Genomic DNA, 15,937 nt, shown 5'->3' on the forward strand with positions numbered 1-15,937 from the left:
CTATGGTGACCCGGAAGGCAGCAACACCCACATGGCAGGTGGTCCTCCTGAGCTGAGTCACTGCCCTGGGATCAGTGCCCTGCTGAGGCTGTCTGAGGCAGACTGGGACAGGACAGAAGTGAGGGGGCCTCTCCCCAGCCTCTGGGTCTGTGAGAGCCTTTCATTGTGGCAGAGAGAGCAGAGGAAACAGAAACGTGGGTTTCTGGCCAAGCACAAAGAAGTTTTTCCCACAGTTATCGGCCGTAGTCCGTCATTACATTTCAGTACACCGAAGTTATCTATTTACAGCTTGCCCTTTAAAAATGGAAACTAAGGGAATTTTTAAATGTTTTATAATGCTGTTTGAACTTGAGAATTAAGAGAGTTAAGGGATAACATGATATAGAAAGATGTATGAGCCACTGATAGTCTAGGAAATGTGAAAATGGGGTTTGGGTTATTTTTGAAAATTTATTTGTAGGCATGCTGATGGATAATTTTTTAAAATTACAGGGGTTTTTCTTTTGTCCATTCCAAGAGAAAAATAGTGTTGCTTTTGAAAGGTTTTTAAAAAAAATGTCTAGCTTATTCACCCCACCAGTGAATAAAGATGACCTCAGTCTGAAACGGCGAGTTAACCGTAACATCTTTCTTCACCTGGGAAAATGAGCCTTTTGTCAGGCACCAAAAGAGAACGTGCAAGTCTGACCACCCAATCATTTCAGCTGATCAAGATTTTCCAAAAAACAAAACAAAAAGCTCTCTACATTTCACAACTGAATAATAACCGTTAGGAAATACTACCAGGCTTTCTCATTTCTAATGAAGCCATAAAAATGTCTGGTGACAGTTGCCTGAATATAAATGTTATACGTGATTAGCTATGTTGTCATCGAGAACATTCAAAATGGGAGAAAATAGTACCATGTCTCTTGATTTCCAAGTATGGATTTTTTTAACTTAAAAAACAAAAAACAAGTTTAAGTTTTTCTGACTGCACACATTATATGCCCAGTTAATTCTGTATAGCCCTGGGTGTCTATGCACACTCAGGCCTCCCCTGGCCCACAAGGACTTTCAGCAGGTCCACTGAAACTCAAATACAGTATTTAGTTGCCAAATGTGCTATAAATTGACTCAGAAGTTGGGATTTACTCCTCTATTTTTTGGCTTACTTTGCATGAGCATGTATACAAAATAAGGATTATCAAAAGGTTTCCTAATTTTTCTAAAGCAGAAGATCTCAGGCAAATTGTAGAATCCAAAACCAAATCCTGTTTCCAATGACTTATAATTTTAGGTCAATAAAAGCTAAATTAAAACATTCGGAAGTCAGAGGAAGCAGGTTAACTCTAGAATCCATTCCAGTTAAAAGAATCTGTAGACGCACTGGATTACGGAGTATGGTTTGGGGCAAAAAGACGTCAAAGAAAAGAAAGCTTTATATTCTTTATTTTGTAACCTCTTGGGAAGATGAGTGAACTTACCTGCTCTTGGAAAGAGGTCACAAAAAAGTTACAGAAAGATTAATGAGCACTGGGCCCTGAACTAAGTGCCCTCTGCTTTTGAGAAAGCTGCATTCAGGCCTGACAGGGCAACATTGCCAGGGAAGCCTCTGGGGGTCCTTGCCAAGCACTTGGGTGCAGATGAGTTAAAAAGGCAGAGTCCAGTAAGCGTGTTCCCACTGGGCATGGGTTTGTTTATTCTGCTTTTCTGAAGTCAGTGCCAACATTCTTAATGGTTTTGAATGATTCAAAGTGTTCCTTTTTTGGCAGGCCTGCTTTCCACACATGGGCTTATGGCTAAAATCCTTTTAGGTAAGATCTAGAGCAGAAATCAGCCTCAAACTTAATATCACATTTTGGAATTATCTTACTATAGAGCAAAAGGAAAACTCAAGTATGGCTTGCTTATTTCAGACATGAAGAGATGGCACCAGGGAGGCTTTGGTCTGCCAGAGGTCACGGCGCTGGAAAGTGAGGCAGGGCCGAGCGAGGCGTCTGGGCCAGAGCCCAGGACTCCTTCCTCTGCACCACACAGCTCTGGTCCAAGCCTCAGGAGGAGGTGCCAGAGTGTCTTTGGCCTCCCTGCTGAAGGAGGCAGCTTGCCCTTTGAGGAATGTTTAGAAAATTACTGAGGGCAGAAGGGAAAACCTCATTTCTACAAAAGGAAACAAATCAGTGATGTGCCATAGGCAGCTTCTTCAAAACCTCCTTTGTTGATGTGTTACAAATTTATTAGTTCCTGGGATAGAAACAAGCATAAGGACATACCTATCTATATGCCAAAATGAGAGACTTCACATACCTTTTTCTTGGGGATGAGAATTAAGTTATGCCACACTAGTTCTTAATGAAACAAGCTTTGAATCCTTACCACAGGAGACAGAATTGAGCAATGCTGTGAGAACATGCTGTACTCTGTGGGGCACTGAGTAAATGCGATATTTAGAGGATAGTTTGGATGCTTAAAAATGCCTTTGGGAAGAGAGCAAGGGGGAAGTGGCAGAAAGAGCTGGATGGAGAAGCTGGAGCAGCTGGAGGAAGAAGGCTTGGAGAGACCATTTGACTCTCCCTTCTTCTTGAGGACCTAGGGGCTCACGGCCTTTATGGGAAAGGACCTGTTTACTGGTAAACCAGGTGGAGACCAGCCGCCCCTGCTGTGCCAGGATAGCCAGTAGGGGATTCTGCCCTAGACTTCGTGCTGTGTCCACCAGAGGCAGAGACCAGCCAAGCATCGTGTCCCCAGGACTGGACGTGAACAGGTACTCGGTACCCACCGCACACTGGCACTCTACAGCAACTTTCTCCATGAGCACGTAAGGTGAAGGTGCTGCCTTCACTTGTGTAAAGAGATAAACTAACTTCTCGAAGGAGAAAAAATCAAAGACTTAGGAGATTTGCACCTAGATCTCTCAGCCTCGGGAGCCCTGCTGAGGAGTAAATCCTATACCTGTTCCTTCTGGGTGACATTTAAGCAATTGTCATCCATTGCTTTGTTATTTGGATGGTGTGATCAATCCAAAGCATGTTTTCCTCTGGGAATGTAAACCAAACATGTAATAAGTATCAAGGTAAGCATTGCCAGTTGGTCTTTTATAGAAGGAACTGGTCCTCAGTATGGCAATTATCAGCGCTATTTTTCCCCTCCTCCCCATCCATGGAAACAAAGGTGGAGGAGAAATTATCCTGTTTAGCTTCTAGCCTGATTTTAGAGATAAATAACAATACAATACCACCCCCAGCATCTGTTTTCCGCCTTCATTTCTAAGATAGGTGATTATTTCAAAGAGATACTAACTGCTTTAAGTAGAAGACCTTGGCTAGATTAGGGCCATAAAAGTGTCCATAATGTATCCAAGGGCTTCCCTGGGTCCTTCTTCCCAGGAGGCAGCTATTTTCCTGTGTTGTCTACATGAGTGCCTTTTCCTCACAGGAGTGAAATGGAGTCACAGTGGTGGTGGTGAACTGAACTCTCCTTTGATTTTGTCATCTTCGTAGTACTTTGTTACATCTGTGTATACTTAAAAAATTACAGTCTAGCAAATATTTCAAAATTAAGCCATGGATAAAATTTTCCTCAAGGAAAACTATAAGTAAGCTGAGAAAATGGAATAGAAAGCAGCATATGTTGTTTTCTTCTTAGGGTTTTTTGTAACTTACGTTAGAAGAGCTCCTCCCCACCCCTTGTTGTTTCTCTCTTTGAGCGAGGGCCTTACCAATATCCATCTCCTGAGAATGCTCCTAAGCCCCTGCTTCTTCCCCTTCCTCAGCTGTTCTGTTACCAGGCCACATTTCCTGCGTGCTTGAGCAGTTACAAGGGGAAGCTCCTGTGTCTTAGCTGTGCCTTGAAAATCTCTGCTGTGGTTCACCTTCAGTGTGAGTATGATTCAGGGTCCCATGATGTACGTGATTGTCTTCCACTTGCTTTCTTAAACGAGTTGGAAGGGGACTCAGGTTGAGCTGAAGGGCATGAAGTACATGAAGGGTCATGTAATCTGTTGTCCATTTCTAGCCAAAACCTCACTCCTGACAAATGGGCACCAATATATGCCCTGTTCTTTTAAGCTGTCCTGAAAAAGGAGATGCCAGCCACTCTGGGATACTTGGAAGGAACTACTCCCTCCCATTTCCTCTGTCCCTTACCTCTGTGGAGACAGAACAGCAAGTGCTCAGGAAAGTGTATCCTGATCCCAGAGTCTGGTCCCCTACCTGTGGCTCCCTCATCCAAATGTTCATCCCATTGTATTGATAATGATCAGCATTCGCTGCCGGCCTGTGGACCCCACGGAGGCTGGCACTGGGTCTCACTCACTGCCCTATACTTCCCATGGACTAGATCCTTACAGCCATCTGTTAAGATGCATATTTCTTCTCAATCTCCACCCCTACCCCCATTCCCAGCTCACTTTAATCCTGAGGTGGAGCCTGGCCCTCTGGCCCCTTCTGTGCTGTGTCATTTCAGATCCCTTGCTGTCTGACTTCCCAAAGGCAGTGGCTTTTCCCTCATTCCCCATGATCTTCACTGCTATACTGTCCCCTCCTTGTCCCACCTGCCCAGGCTGCCTCTGGGGAGCCCATCAGACCCTTGTCCTCTGAGAAGCATCTTCTGACTCATCCATAGCCCACCCAGGCCCATCCCATCCTATCTGGTCCCTCACTGTCATGCTCTTCACCAATGTGACACTCTCCAGTACCCTTCCCCCCCCCCCCCCTCATTCCTCTGCAGTAAATTTTGTCCCACAGTTAGATTACCAGGTCACATACAAACATATCCAGGTCATTTACTTACGTATCTTTCTAGCTGTGTCTAGCACAGTGCTGGGCTTTTACAATATGATCAGGGAATACGTACCGGTTGATTGTAGGTCTGCTGTTACCGATCATGTGGAAAAGTCGCTTGTGGCCCTACCACATTGCTATTGGCTAATCTGTCCACAAAAGACATGATATGCCCACCTGTGCACCTGGCTCAGAGGACTGGTGCCTCCTGTGTTTGCCCCCGTTACATTCTGTGTTTGTATTGGGTACCTGCTTCTCTGTCGTCCTCTGTTAGATGTGTTTACTTGCACTGGCTTCATCTCTCCAGTTTGCTCTCCTATCGTCCACGCCTCTTGTGGCTGCGGGCGTATTGTAAATGCAGTGACTCAGTGGTGAATGAGTAGATAGGTTGGAGTAATATGATCCCAGGTTCAGACCTTGTCAGTCTTTTCTCTGAGTCTTGATTCCTTGTTCTGACACTCTTTGTCCTGCCCTTTATGTCCAGAGAAGACCCTAGACCAGGGGTGACGAACCCATGGCATGCACATGCACGGTATTTTTTTTTTTAAGACAAAAGATGTTAATGTATAAGTTGGTTTTTCTAAACAAAAACCTCCATATTTAGGTTTAATTGCAGTATTGGCACTCTGCAATAAATAAGTGGGTTTTGGGTTGCAGTTTGGGCACTCGTCTCTAAAAGGTTATCACTGCCAGACATCCCCACAGCCTCTCTTCCCTGATGCTCAATCTTTAGTCTTTCACACCACTTTTAACATACTGACTATAAAGGCTATCTATCCAAGATGTTAGATGTGCTATACTCGTGCAGGGAGGAATGTGGCTGGGAAGGGAATTAATATTTCATGAAAGCTTTCCAACTACCATGTAAGTTTGGTTTTTAGTTATGTTAACTCTTCAGATTTATTGTTAAAACCTATGTTCTTTCCACTTTATACATGGAAAAACTAAAGTCCAGAAAGGGTTAAGCAGCTTGCTCCAGGCTGCATAAGAAGCTGCACAGGAGAAATAGAAGTCCAGTTCTTTCTGATCCCAAAGCTTACTCTGCTTGTCTTTCTGATCCCAATTTAAAAGTGCCATTAAATGGGAGATCACTTAGGAGCACTGGACAGTGAAAGGCAGCATATGAGTATATTCATTCATGAGGAAGGACAAACATAAAGAAAAGACTTACTTGTAGATTTGATTCTAAGCAGAGATGGACAGGGGTAAGCCAGGCATGATGGCACGTGCCTGTAATCCCAGCACTCTGGGGGGCCGAGGCTTGGAAGCTCACAAGTTTGAACCCAATGTGGGTAGCTTTTAGTGACCAGCAAGACCTTGTCTCAAAATAAAGGGTTGGGGATGAAGGAGCTCAGTGTGAAGGCTGTGGGTTCAACCTATAGGACCATTAAAAATAAAAACTTCCAAGTCTACAGAGGTTCCAGGGTTTGTTGTGCACCCAAGAAGAGATCTTTTGGTGGCCATCTGTTACAGGCTACATTGACCCATTGCTTCTTGACAGAGGAAGCAGGAAAGCTTGTTGGCTAGGCTGCACTCGTTGCTCTCCTCCAGTGTAGGGATGGTACAAGCCTTGGCCTCACTTCTGCCCTTAGATTAGAGCCTCCAGGTGCTGCTGTGGAAGTCACAAGCTCACAGGCAAGACGGGTGCCAGTGGGAGGCTGCAGGGCACTTGTCACTGCCTTGTATAGCTTTCTCCACTGAGCCTCCTAAGCAGATACCTGAATGTTGAGAGGCTGCGGGTGTAGCAGTCACCAGGCTCCCAGGTTCCCTAGGGGAGTGGCAGAGAAGATGAAAGACCCTAATCCCTAATGTGTACTTCTTTGCCTGGTATTTTTTAAGATTTGCTTTTCCTGGCCACTTTTTTTCCATTTGGCAAGATCCTTGTGGATTTGAACCCCAATTCTCAAGAACCTGTCCAGTGTACTACATTCCTGTGTGGATGTCATCTTGAAGTGCTTGAGCTTTCCAGGCACCAAAGAATGTGTTAAAAGTAGTACTTGCTTTAAAGGTTAACACCTGTCAACCACAGCCCATCCTCTCCACCAGTCTGTTCCATCCCACATTCCTGGACCCTGTTGTCCCCACTGGCTAGTAGTGGGCGTGCTTTGTGGCCTCAGCACCATTTTAATCATTAATTTAGCAATTCCAATAGGTGGTAACTTGACAGGACTGAGTTTTCTTCACCAGACTGCCGAGTCACTCAGCCTCTTATTGAATAAAACAGGAATTTTCTGAGCTTCACATCCTTTGTAAGGTGCCCTTTGGAGCTACTATGAAGGCACTCCCAGTTGCTATGGCAGCTCATGTCACAAGGATGACTAAGGTGTTGACTTGAAAAATCTGTTTTAAGAAATGAAGACCTTGACGTGTTGGCTTCCTCTCTTGTGATGTGGTGAAAGATGCATTCCAGCTTGCAAGTTAGACTGTGTAGGAGACACTGTAATGTGTCTTAAATTCCAAATTGCCCTCCACCTGATTCTGAAGCAGTCGAGGAAGATGGTATTTGCAGGGGCATTTACCCTTTTCCCCTTCTGCAGCTAGGCTGTCTGCAGTCCATGCTGCTAAAACAGCAGGCTGCAAAGTCAGTTTTGAAAATAGAAACCTCCTCTTATCGTCTGTGTAGGCTGCTTTCATGTGTTTCTCCTGTGATTGGATATATAGGTTTTATACCAGGCTTTTATTTCCTAAGACATCTTGCCAAGCAAACCCTGCCAATCTGCTAATCTCATGGCCTCGTGTATCGGCAGGCAATTTCCTTAGCAACAGCCACACCTTGTGTTGTCTCCAGTACAGAGTGAACACAGGCATGAGGAGGCAGATGTCACCCACTGTATAGAAACTTTCCCAGCCCAAGTGACTTAGGCAGGAAGAAGAAGATGCTCAAAAGTATATTGGTTGATGACACTGGTGGAGTAACCTGCTGACTTCCACTTCTGCTGTTGTTCTGGGAGATGTCCCAGGGGTTCATGCTATCATTTAAATTCCAGGTGCTGCTTTTCTGAACAAATGCCTCCTGAGGATTTGTGCACCTGGGAAATACCTGCCAACGGATTGCCTTTACACCCTATGTAAGTAGAGGTTTGTACTCACAATCCACCCTCAAAGGAGCTTTGTTGTATTTTGGTCCTGGATGATTCCCCAGTACAGTTTTTAAAGTGAACATCTGTGTTTAATCTCTACTCTGCTTAAACTTATTTACCACCAGGAAAAGTATATAATATGAACTCCTACTTAAAAGCAATGGTAAAGGTCCCACATGCAAGTCTTACAATGGGGAGAGAAGCAGGAGAAAATATAAAAGATCCTCATTTCAGCAAATGTAGATGGGAGGTGGCATTCGTATACTCAAGGGGATCTTGTCAGATTTTAATTTTGGTCAGACGCCTCAGCAGTCAGCTACCCTGACCTGTATCAGTATAGAGCAGGGAGACCTTTCCATTTACAAGTTGTAGCAGATCTTTTAGCCACATATCACTTTACCATGTGCTGAAGGAAAAAGTAATGTATTATTTTTGTTATCCTAGCTATGATTTACTGAGTGTTTACATCATGCTGCTGTTCTGTTTACCTGGCTTAATCCTTGTAACAACCTTATATAATTTTTGCTTTACAGATGAGGAGACTGAGGTACAGAAAGATAACATTTACCCAAGGTTGTTCGGGGAGCTCTGGCTCCAGAAGTCTGCATTTCCCTTCTCTCACCACACTACCTCATAGAAAAGGGAAACTTAGGAGGATAAACAGCCAGGTAGGTCGTAGAGACAGTACTTGAGCACCTTGCATGATCTGTGGGAATAGTCACAGTGCTGTTTGGCCTTGAGCTTCATTAAGGTTAGCAGAGAAACAAGGCTGTAGGGAAGATGGGATTTGGTTAAGATCACAGTGCAAGTAAGAAGTATAGCTGAGTGTCCAGGGCTTCTGATCATTCAATGTGAGCCAAATTTCACTGATTTCTAAGTTTTCTCCTCTTCTTGGTGTTTCTTTGGGTTCTGCTAATCAGCACTAGTACTGATGTTAGTGGTTTGCTTAGATGCATATTGGCACAGTTGGTGCCGACTGTGGCCATGTGAAGATGAGCTGTTAGTTTTCATAAGGCACCAGGCAGCAGAGAGCGATGGCTATGAGCCTGGGCTCTGTCAGGATCAGGCAGACCAGGGTCTGAGCTGCAGTCTTGCCACTTAAAAGCTGTAGGATCAAGAGCATGTCATTTGCCCTCTCTCCCTCATCTCTCATCTGGATGCACCAACCATGTTAGGTGGTAGTGAATGTAAAGAAAGTGTACTTAAAGCACATAGCATAGTATTTTTTCACAGAACAAGGATTCCAAAGATGGAAGTTATGATTATTTTTCAGAGTGCCCTCTGCATCCACTTACTTACTGGCCTTCACCCTGAGAATACACTCCACAGAATTCCAGCCCACCCAATAAAACCTTAGATACTTGTGAATGCTTTAAAAATCACTGATTATTTCATATACTGCATTATGCACAACTCTACCAACCACTGTGTTACAGGATTTTGTACCTCTATTCCCAACATCAAGACCCAAAGGATCAGAGAAATTAAATGATTAGCCCAGGATTACAGAGCAGTAAGCAGCACAGCCAGATCCTGTGCTGCCTGTTCGTCTTCCTGTTTGCTGAAGGCATCCAGGTAGGCAGATCAGACATTTATGGTTGTGTGGTCCATCACCATAGCAATGGCAGTTGTGCCTTAGGCTGGCCTGAACACTCAAATTAGGACAGTTGTGTTCTAATGTCCCTCACATTTTGAAGCTGTGTTTTTAAAGAGATGTCGGAGGTAGACATAGCTCTCTTTGTGAAATCCCAAACCCTGAGGGAAATTACCTTAATCCAGTTTGCTCTCAAAAAAATGGGCAGGCCTCTCATAATCAAGGGAGACGACACAAGTCCACTGTTGGGCTTTGGCACACAGGAGTCCTTCTGTGAGTTAGTGACTCACATCCCAGCCTCAATCCCACTGTCAGATCTGGAAGAAAAACGTAATAAGAAGGGCAGCTGCCTGAAAAACAGAGGCAGTATGGACTGTGTTTTGAAATGGAGACACATTCTCTTGGCCTGTGGGCCAAGAGACAGGAGGATTCTGTTCTTGGAAGATGACTAATGCTGGGGAGGAGAGTCTGCAATTTTAAATGATGTTCTATGTGAGAAAGAGTTTTAATGTTGCAATACCTTAAAGTTGTTGCTGGTTAAAAATAGGAACATCCTGAGTTACAGAAATTCAGGCTTACTGTATCCTGGCCTAAAAGTTGATTGTTGGAAATGAGGGATAAGGTCCCAGCAGGGTTGTCCTTTCAATGATGAGACTCAGCAAGTAATTCCACACCTCTTGCTGTCACTCTGTTCTCCTGTATGTGTCCTGGAAAGAGAATGGATGAGTTCCTATTAATTTATCAATTAGTGTTTCCATTTTCCTTCCAGAGAACAACATAGAGATTTTTCTTTAACTTGGTATTAACTTGGTAGCCAGCCTCCCCCTGCAGACCTGTTTTTAGGAAACAGGGCCCCACACTCGAGATCTCTGTCTTAATGTGTTTAAGTAACTTTACAGCCACTTAACTGAGCATCCCAGGTCATCCCCAAGTACTTGAAACGTACTGTGGAAAAGAATACTAAATGATGTTTGCATTAAGGCTTTGCTGAAAATGCATTGTCATACTGGACTAATATAAAGAGATGTAGACACAAAAGAATATAGTTGCTGTTATTCTGCTGAATTTTGAGAGGCATACAGGATGATCGGAATATACTGTAGATGTTTAAATTTTTTATTACAGTAAAAGACACATTGCCATTAATCCCCTTCAAAATTTGTTCTCTTACTTCCAATACACTTATCCCGTTATTCTTGCCACTTCCTGAAGCAGTTCTGGAAGTCTCTGTCATGTGTGTTTTTATGAGGTATGATGAAAAATACGGTCAATGCTGCTGCCAAGTGCAGTTAAGGCAGGCTCATAAAAACATTACAGTGTGGGCTGGGGATTTGGCTCAGTGGTTCTTCCACCTGCCTGGCAAGTGAAAGGTCCTGAGTTCAATCCCCAGTACCAATAAATAAATAGATAGATAGATAGATAGATAGATAGATAGATAAATATATATATATTAGTGTGTCCTCATCCACCTTATTCATAGCATCTGGTGCCATGCAACTTCTCGCTCCTCCCCAAAGTCAGAATGACTGTGAAAGGTAAATGTTTTGAATCAGTTCAGGACATGAAGGCAGCCACAACAGCGTGACTAAAAACACTGACAAAAGACAACCTCCAGAACTGCTTCAGAAAGTGGTAAAAATGGTGAAATAAGTGTGTTAAAAGTGAGGAACAGTATTTTGAGTGGGGTTAATAGCAATGTGTTCTTTACTGTAATGATTTTTTTAAAATTTAACATTAACCATATTCTTCAATCACACCTCTAACGTAGAAATCTAACTTAGAAAATGTATCTGCCTCTGTGACGGACACAGCTGTATATATGGTAGAAGTTTGTGTGCCTGGGTCCGTATAAACGTATGTGGTATATAAGATACATTTGATCTTAACAGATATGAGTAAAAGAAAAAAGTTCATTTTCAGGGAAAAACTTATCCATTTTAACTAAAGTGTCAATCATTTGAAAAAATTTCTGAGGATCAGTAGGCAAAAACCTAGTCAATTGTGGAAAATAAGTAGACCTTTTTGTTCCAGATTTGGGTTTTTTTAACTGATGAGAATAATCTGGCTGCTTCTTATATTCTTGAGTCATTGATACAGTGAAATACATTAGCATTTGCAGAGAGCAGCAGTGGATCCTTTACATGAATCATAAAATTAGGAGAATAGTTAAACTTGAGAATTCCAAGGATTCTTCTATCCTGGCACCTTTTCAGGTTTAAATGCTTATCTTTACAATCCATTTGACATATTTCACTGCCTATCTGTGCATTTCTTTGCAGTCTATGATCTCTCACAGCTGCCCATCTCAGAAACCCATGGAGCCCCAGTCCTTACCTACAGAGATGAAGAAGCCAGCTGAGCAGCAACAGCTGTGTGCTTGGGGTACTATTTCATGATAAAGGATGGGTGTGTGTTGGAATTGCCAAGTCTTTCAGGAGTAAAGTGCTACCAGACATGAGCCAAACAGCCCGTACCTCCCGGCTGGTTAGCATCCTCTGACCTCACTTGAAATCATGAGCTACAGGCACACTGTCATAAAAGATTGCCCAATACTCCCAATATAATCGTACAATGAGGATGGTATACCAGGAAAGTTAAAGTTTGTTAAATTGATTTAAGCCAAGAGAACAGGTAAGTGAATGTTATATCCAGGGTTAGGAGCTGCGTTTCATAAGGTGATGGTATTATTATTATAAAAAATGGAGAGCCAGGGATTTAGCGCAGTGGTTTTGCCGCCTGCCTCAAAAGCACAGAGTCCTGAGTTCAATCCCTGGTACCAAAAAAAAAAAAAAAAAAAAATGGAGGGAAGGGTAAATCTAAAAAAGACCAGAGAGTCTTAGTGTTGTTGTGATCTGTGTTTGAAAAAAAAACAACAAGCTAACTTTTTGGAAAAAGGGGACAGTTGATTAAGGAATTGATAATCTTTGAAGGAATAAGGTTTAAGACATGCTTAGCAGTTAGAAGCAGAATATCTAGGTGATTGTCAATTTATTTTCAAACAGTGCCGCAAAAAAAAAAAAACATAGATTATATGTAATAGTATATAGCTAATAGCAATAAAATGGCAAAAATGAACAGTTGTTGAATTTTGGTGGTGGTACAAATTTAGGAATTCATCTCCCCACCCCATACCAGGGATCGAACTCAGGACCTTGTGCTTCCAAGGCAGGCACAGTGCCAACAAGCTAAATCCCCGGCCAGGAATTCATTTTATTAACATTCAGAGTTATGTATCTGACATTTTCTCTGTTTTTTTTTTGTTGTTGTTGTTGTTGTTTTGGTATCAGGGATCGAACTCGGGTCCTTGCACTTGCAAGGCAAGCGGCGGAACCACTGAGCTAAATCCCTGGCCCCCTAACTATTTTTTTTTTAAAGAACATGTTAAGTATCACCTAAGAATCTTCCTTGGATTCCTAGAACCTTAAAGAGAATGTCAGTAAGCTGTCTAATAAGATGATATCAAGAATTATACTGGGAGGGAGACAAGAACTGCAGGAAAAAAGTAACTTTTCAGCCAGGCCTGGTGGCATAGGCCTGTAACCTTAGCACTGTAGGAGCCTGAGGCAGGAAGATTGAAAGTTTGAGCCTAGACTGGGCAACTTAGCAACTTAACAAGACCCTGTCTCAAAATTAATAAAATGGGCTGAGGATGTTGCTCAGTATGAAAGCTCTGGGTTCAATCCCCAGTACCACCACCACTGATAATAATAATAATAGTAGTAGTAGCTGCTGTTGTTACTATTTGAACTAAGAGACACAGCCCCACCTTTTGAGTGCAGAGGGGGAGAATCTGATGCTAACAAACTCCCAAACTCTTAGATGCCTCTGAGAATTCTGGGAAAAAACATTGGAATCTCATTATCATCAGTGTTTTACTTTGCCTCTCATCTAGTCTCCTGTCTTCCTTGGATCCCAAAATCACAGTTATGCCTTGAATCAAAGAAAATTAACCCCATGTAAAAGTTCTGGGTTTAGAAAAGTGTTTCCTACAGTTTCTATCAGGGCATCTGCTGAGTTTGTGCTGTTTGTAGTTATCCCACCCCTCCCTGGCTCTTTGACCCCAGGACGAGCTCTGGTTCTCCTGCTGTGGTGGTTTACTCCAGTAAAGGATCTTTCTTGACTTCCACCAGTGACACAGCACTGTTGCCAAGTGATAAAACCAAACCTCTGAGCAACTAAGAACAGAGTTACAGGCATTCTAGCCCCCAGCGCAACACCAGATAGAGTGACAGTGGTGTATGAACAGGTAACATTTGATAAAGCTCTGTGTAGACCACTCAGTGAATAATGCGTAGCCAGGTTGCAGCCTTCCCTTTGTAGGTTGTCTCAAGTTTATAATAAGAGCTTCTGAAGAAAACAAGATCATAAAGCTTCTTCAGGAAGCTGGTTTCATATGGTGGTTTAGATTTAAATAGTGATTGTCTAGCACCATTTGAAATCAGTGTTCTTGGGGGAGGCCACCTGCACTGCCAACAGTGAAAAAATGAATGAAGAATTTGAAATCAAAAGCAAGACAGCCAGGAGAACCTGCCTCATGGTGTAGATGACCCACTTCTTGCATTATATATAACAAGTGAATTATATGGGATGCTTTCTTACTAGAATTGTGTACAGTGCTTATTTGTCTAATAAACCTTCTGTGTCACTTACCTGTACTGTAGACTTCATCATGCCTAGGTTAAAGGGACAAATGTATGATGACTCACAACCTCCTGTGACCCCTTAGAGGATGACTGATTTCTTTTGGTGTTCAGAGTCAATATAATTTTCTAGCACCATCTGAAATCGGTTATAATGATTGGGGAAGAGCACCATGCAGCCAACTGATGAAAGAATATATTTATATATTATATATATAAATGACCTTTGGGCCATGAATAAGAACTAAGAAAACAGAAATACAAAACATCCCATGATGATTTTTCTTCTTTTCATTTTTAAATTGAGTTTCATTGCCCTGAATTACATGTGTTGTAATAAAAACAATGATGAACTATTAGCATATTTCTGTGGTTATATTTTAGACACATTGCATAGAATTCATGGATTTTTGTTTTGGTAACAGATACCTAAGGGAAAAAATGGGCAAAATCGATGACTACCTGAGATGATTTGAGGAGGTTCTATTTACTTGGAAAAATTCATTGTCAGCTCAGCTGGGAGCACTCTCCTCACCTAGCTGGCCACAGAGCCCATTCTGTGGTTAGATACTCAGACTTAAGTGGGCTTTAAGTGAAATCTAACAAAAGATGGAATGACAAATGGTACAGAAAACTGGGTTGCAGAGTCTAGGATAGAACTGAGTTGCTAGGTTTTGGTTCAATTTAGAAAGCAATGTACAGAAAGCAGGAGTTTCTACTTAAACTATCATCCCAAATTTCCCCATCTTACTAGAGATGAAGTCCTTAGATGGTGTTATGGCTCGTGTCTAGATGTCCCTCAAAAGCCTCATGCGGTCATAGGTGGAGTTTTTCCGAGGTGGCTGGATCTAGACTGTGTGATGCTGGGATTAAGGATGTGATGCTAGGATTGACTCATGGTTCGATGTTAGGGTTAAGGCTGCCTCTCCCTAGGTGTGAGTGCTACCTGCCCTCAGAGTACCCTGGATAGAATATAAGGGACAGGAAAAGGGCTGCTCTTGTCGCTGCTATTACTTGCTGCATCCCTACTTTTTGCTTCTTGCTACCTTTTGCATTGCTTCTTTCCCTCTGCCTGCCATGAACTGTTTCTCCTCTTCGATGCCCTTCTGCCATGCCACCCTGTCTTGGACGAGCCAACAATGAACTGGAACCTCTACAAACTGAGCTACTTTCCTCCCTTGACTTTGGGTGTTGGGTATTTTGTTTCAGCGATGAGAAACATAACAAAGACAGATGGGAAATAATGCTGAGTTCTCTAGGTTTATAAGGAAAAACAAGATGTAAGAATGAGTCATCCCAGCCACTGTGCCTCCTAGCTTGCAAATGCTGCTCCCACCAGAACTGCTGTTGTAGCTGACAGTTCCACTTGCTGTCCCCATGTTGCATCTGGAGAACAGAGGGACACTTGATGGGATTCAGGCCTTGTCCTGTTCTCTCTGGCAATTCAGGATAATGTCTGCCCATCTATCAAAGCTTTTCTACCCTTTCCATCTCTGCTTCCTACTTTCTTAACATTCTGCTGAAAATGTCTCTGGGAAAGCTCTCTTTACCTCAGGGCCAGATGTGGAATTTATAGCCCAAAGATCCTAGCTACCGTGCAAATCAAATGAGAATTAGGATTGTTGCACCATTTCTTTTTCTGTCCTATAGTTATTATTTTCTCAAGATTCTGTCTTTTGCTTTCCTACTTATTATTTACTGAATAGCCTTATTTATTCCCCTAGGTTGAAACACATCACCTATGATTTCCAAATATTCAGTGGCTCCTAGATAGTTTAACCTGTTTTTCCAAACCTGTCCCAATTTAATATGCCCTGCCCTTGACCTCCTCAAAGGCAGCTTCCTTCTGCCATACCCCATGGC

At 42.7% G+C, this 15,937-nt stretch overlaps 1 long non-coding RNA gene across 9 annotated transcripts in view; it reads left to right on the top strand.

Annotated features, from left to right (window-relative positions):
* Positions 1-15,937, top strand: part of LOC110344248 (uncharacterized) — a 216,833-nt gene that overhangs the window by 180,917 nt on the left and 19,979 nt on the right. For 2 of the 9 annotated variants that reach the window (XR_015448618.1, XR_002386691.2), the window contains exons 6-7: positions 7,748-7,828; positions 8,374-15,937. The exon at positions 8,374-15,937 is cut by the window's right edge. This is a non-coding gene — a long non-coding RNA (uncharacterized LOC110344248). The other 7 variants (XR_015448617.1, XR_015448623.1, XR_015448614.1 and 4 more) reach the window with 6 other exon arrangements.

The sequence above is a fragment of the Heterocephalus glaber genome, unplaced genomic scaffold (genome assembly GCF_053883595.1).
Source record: "Heterocephalus glaber isolate CG9 unplaced genomic scaffold, H.glaber_assembly_v1.0 deba00000546, whole genome shotgun sequence".
NCBI classification, from domain to species: domain Eukaryota; kingdom Metazoa; phylum Chordata; class Mammalia; order Rodentia; family Bathyergidae; genus Heterocephalus; species Heterocephalus glaber.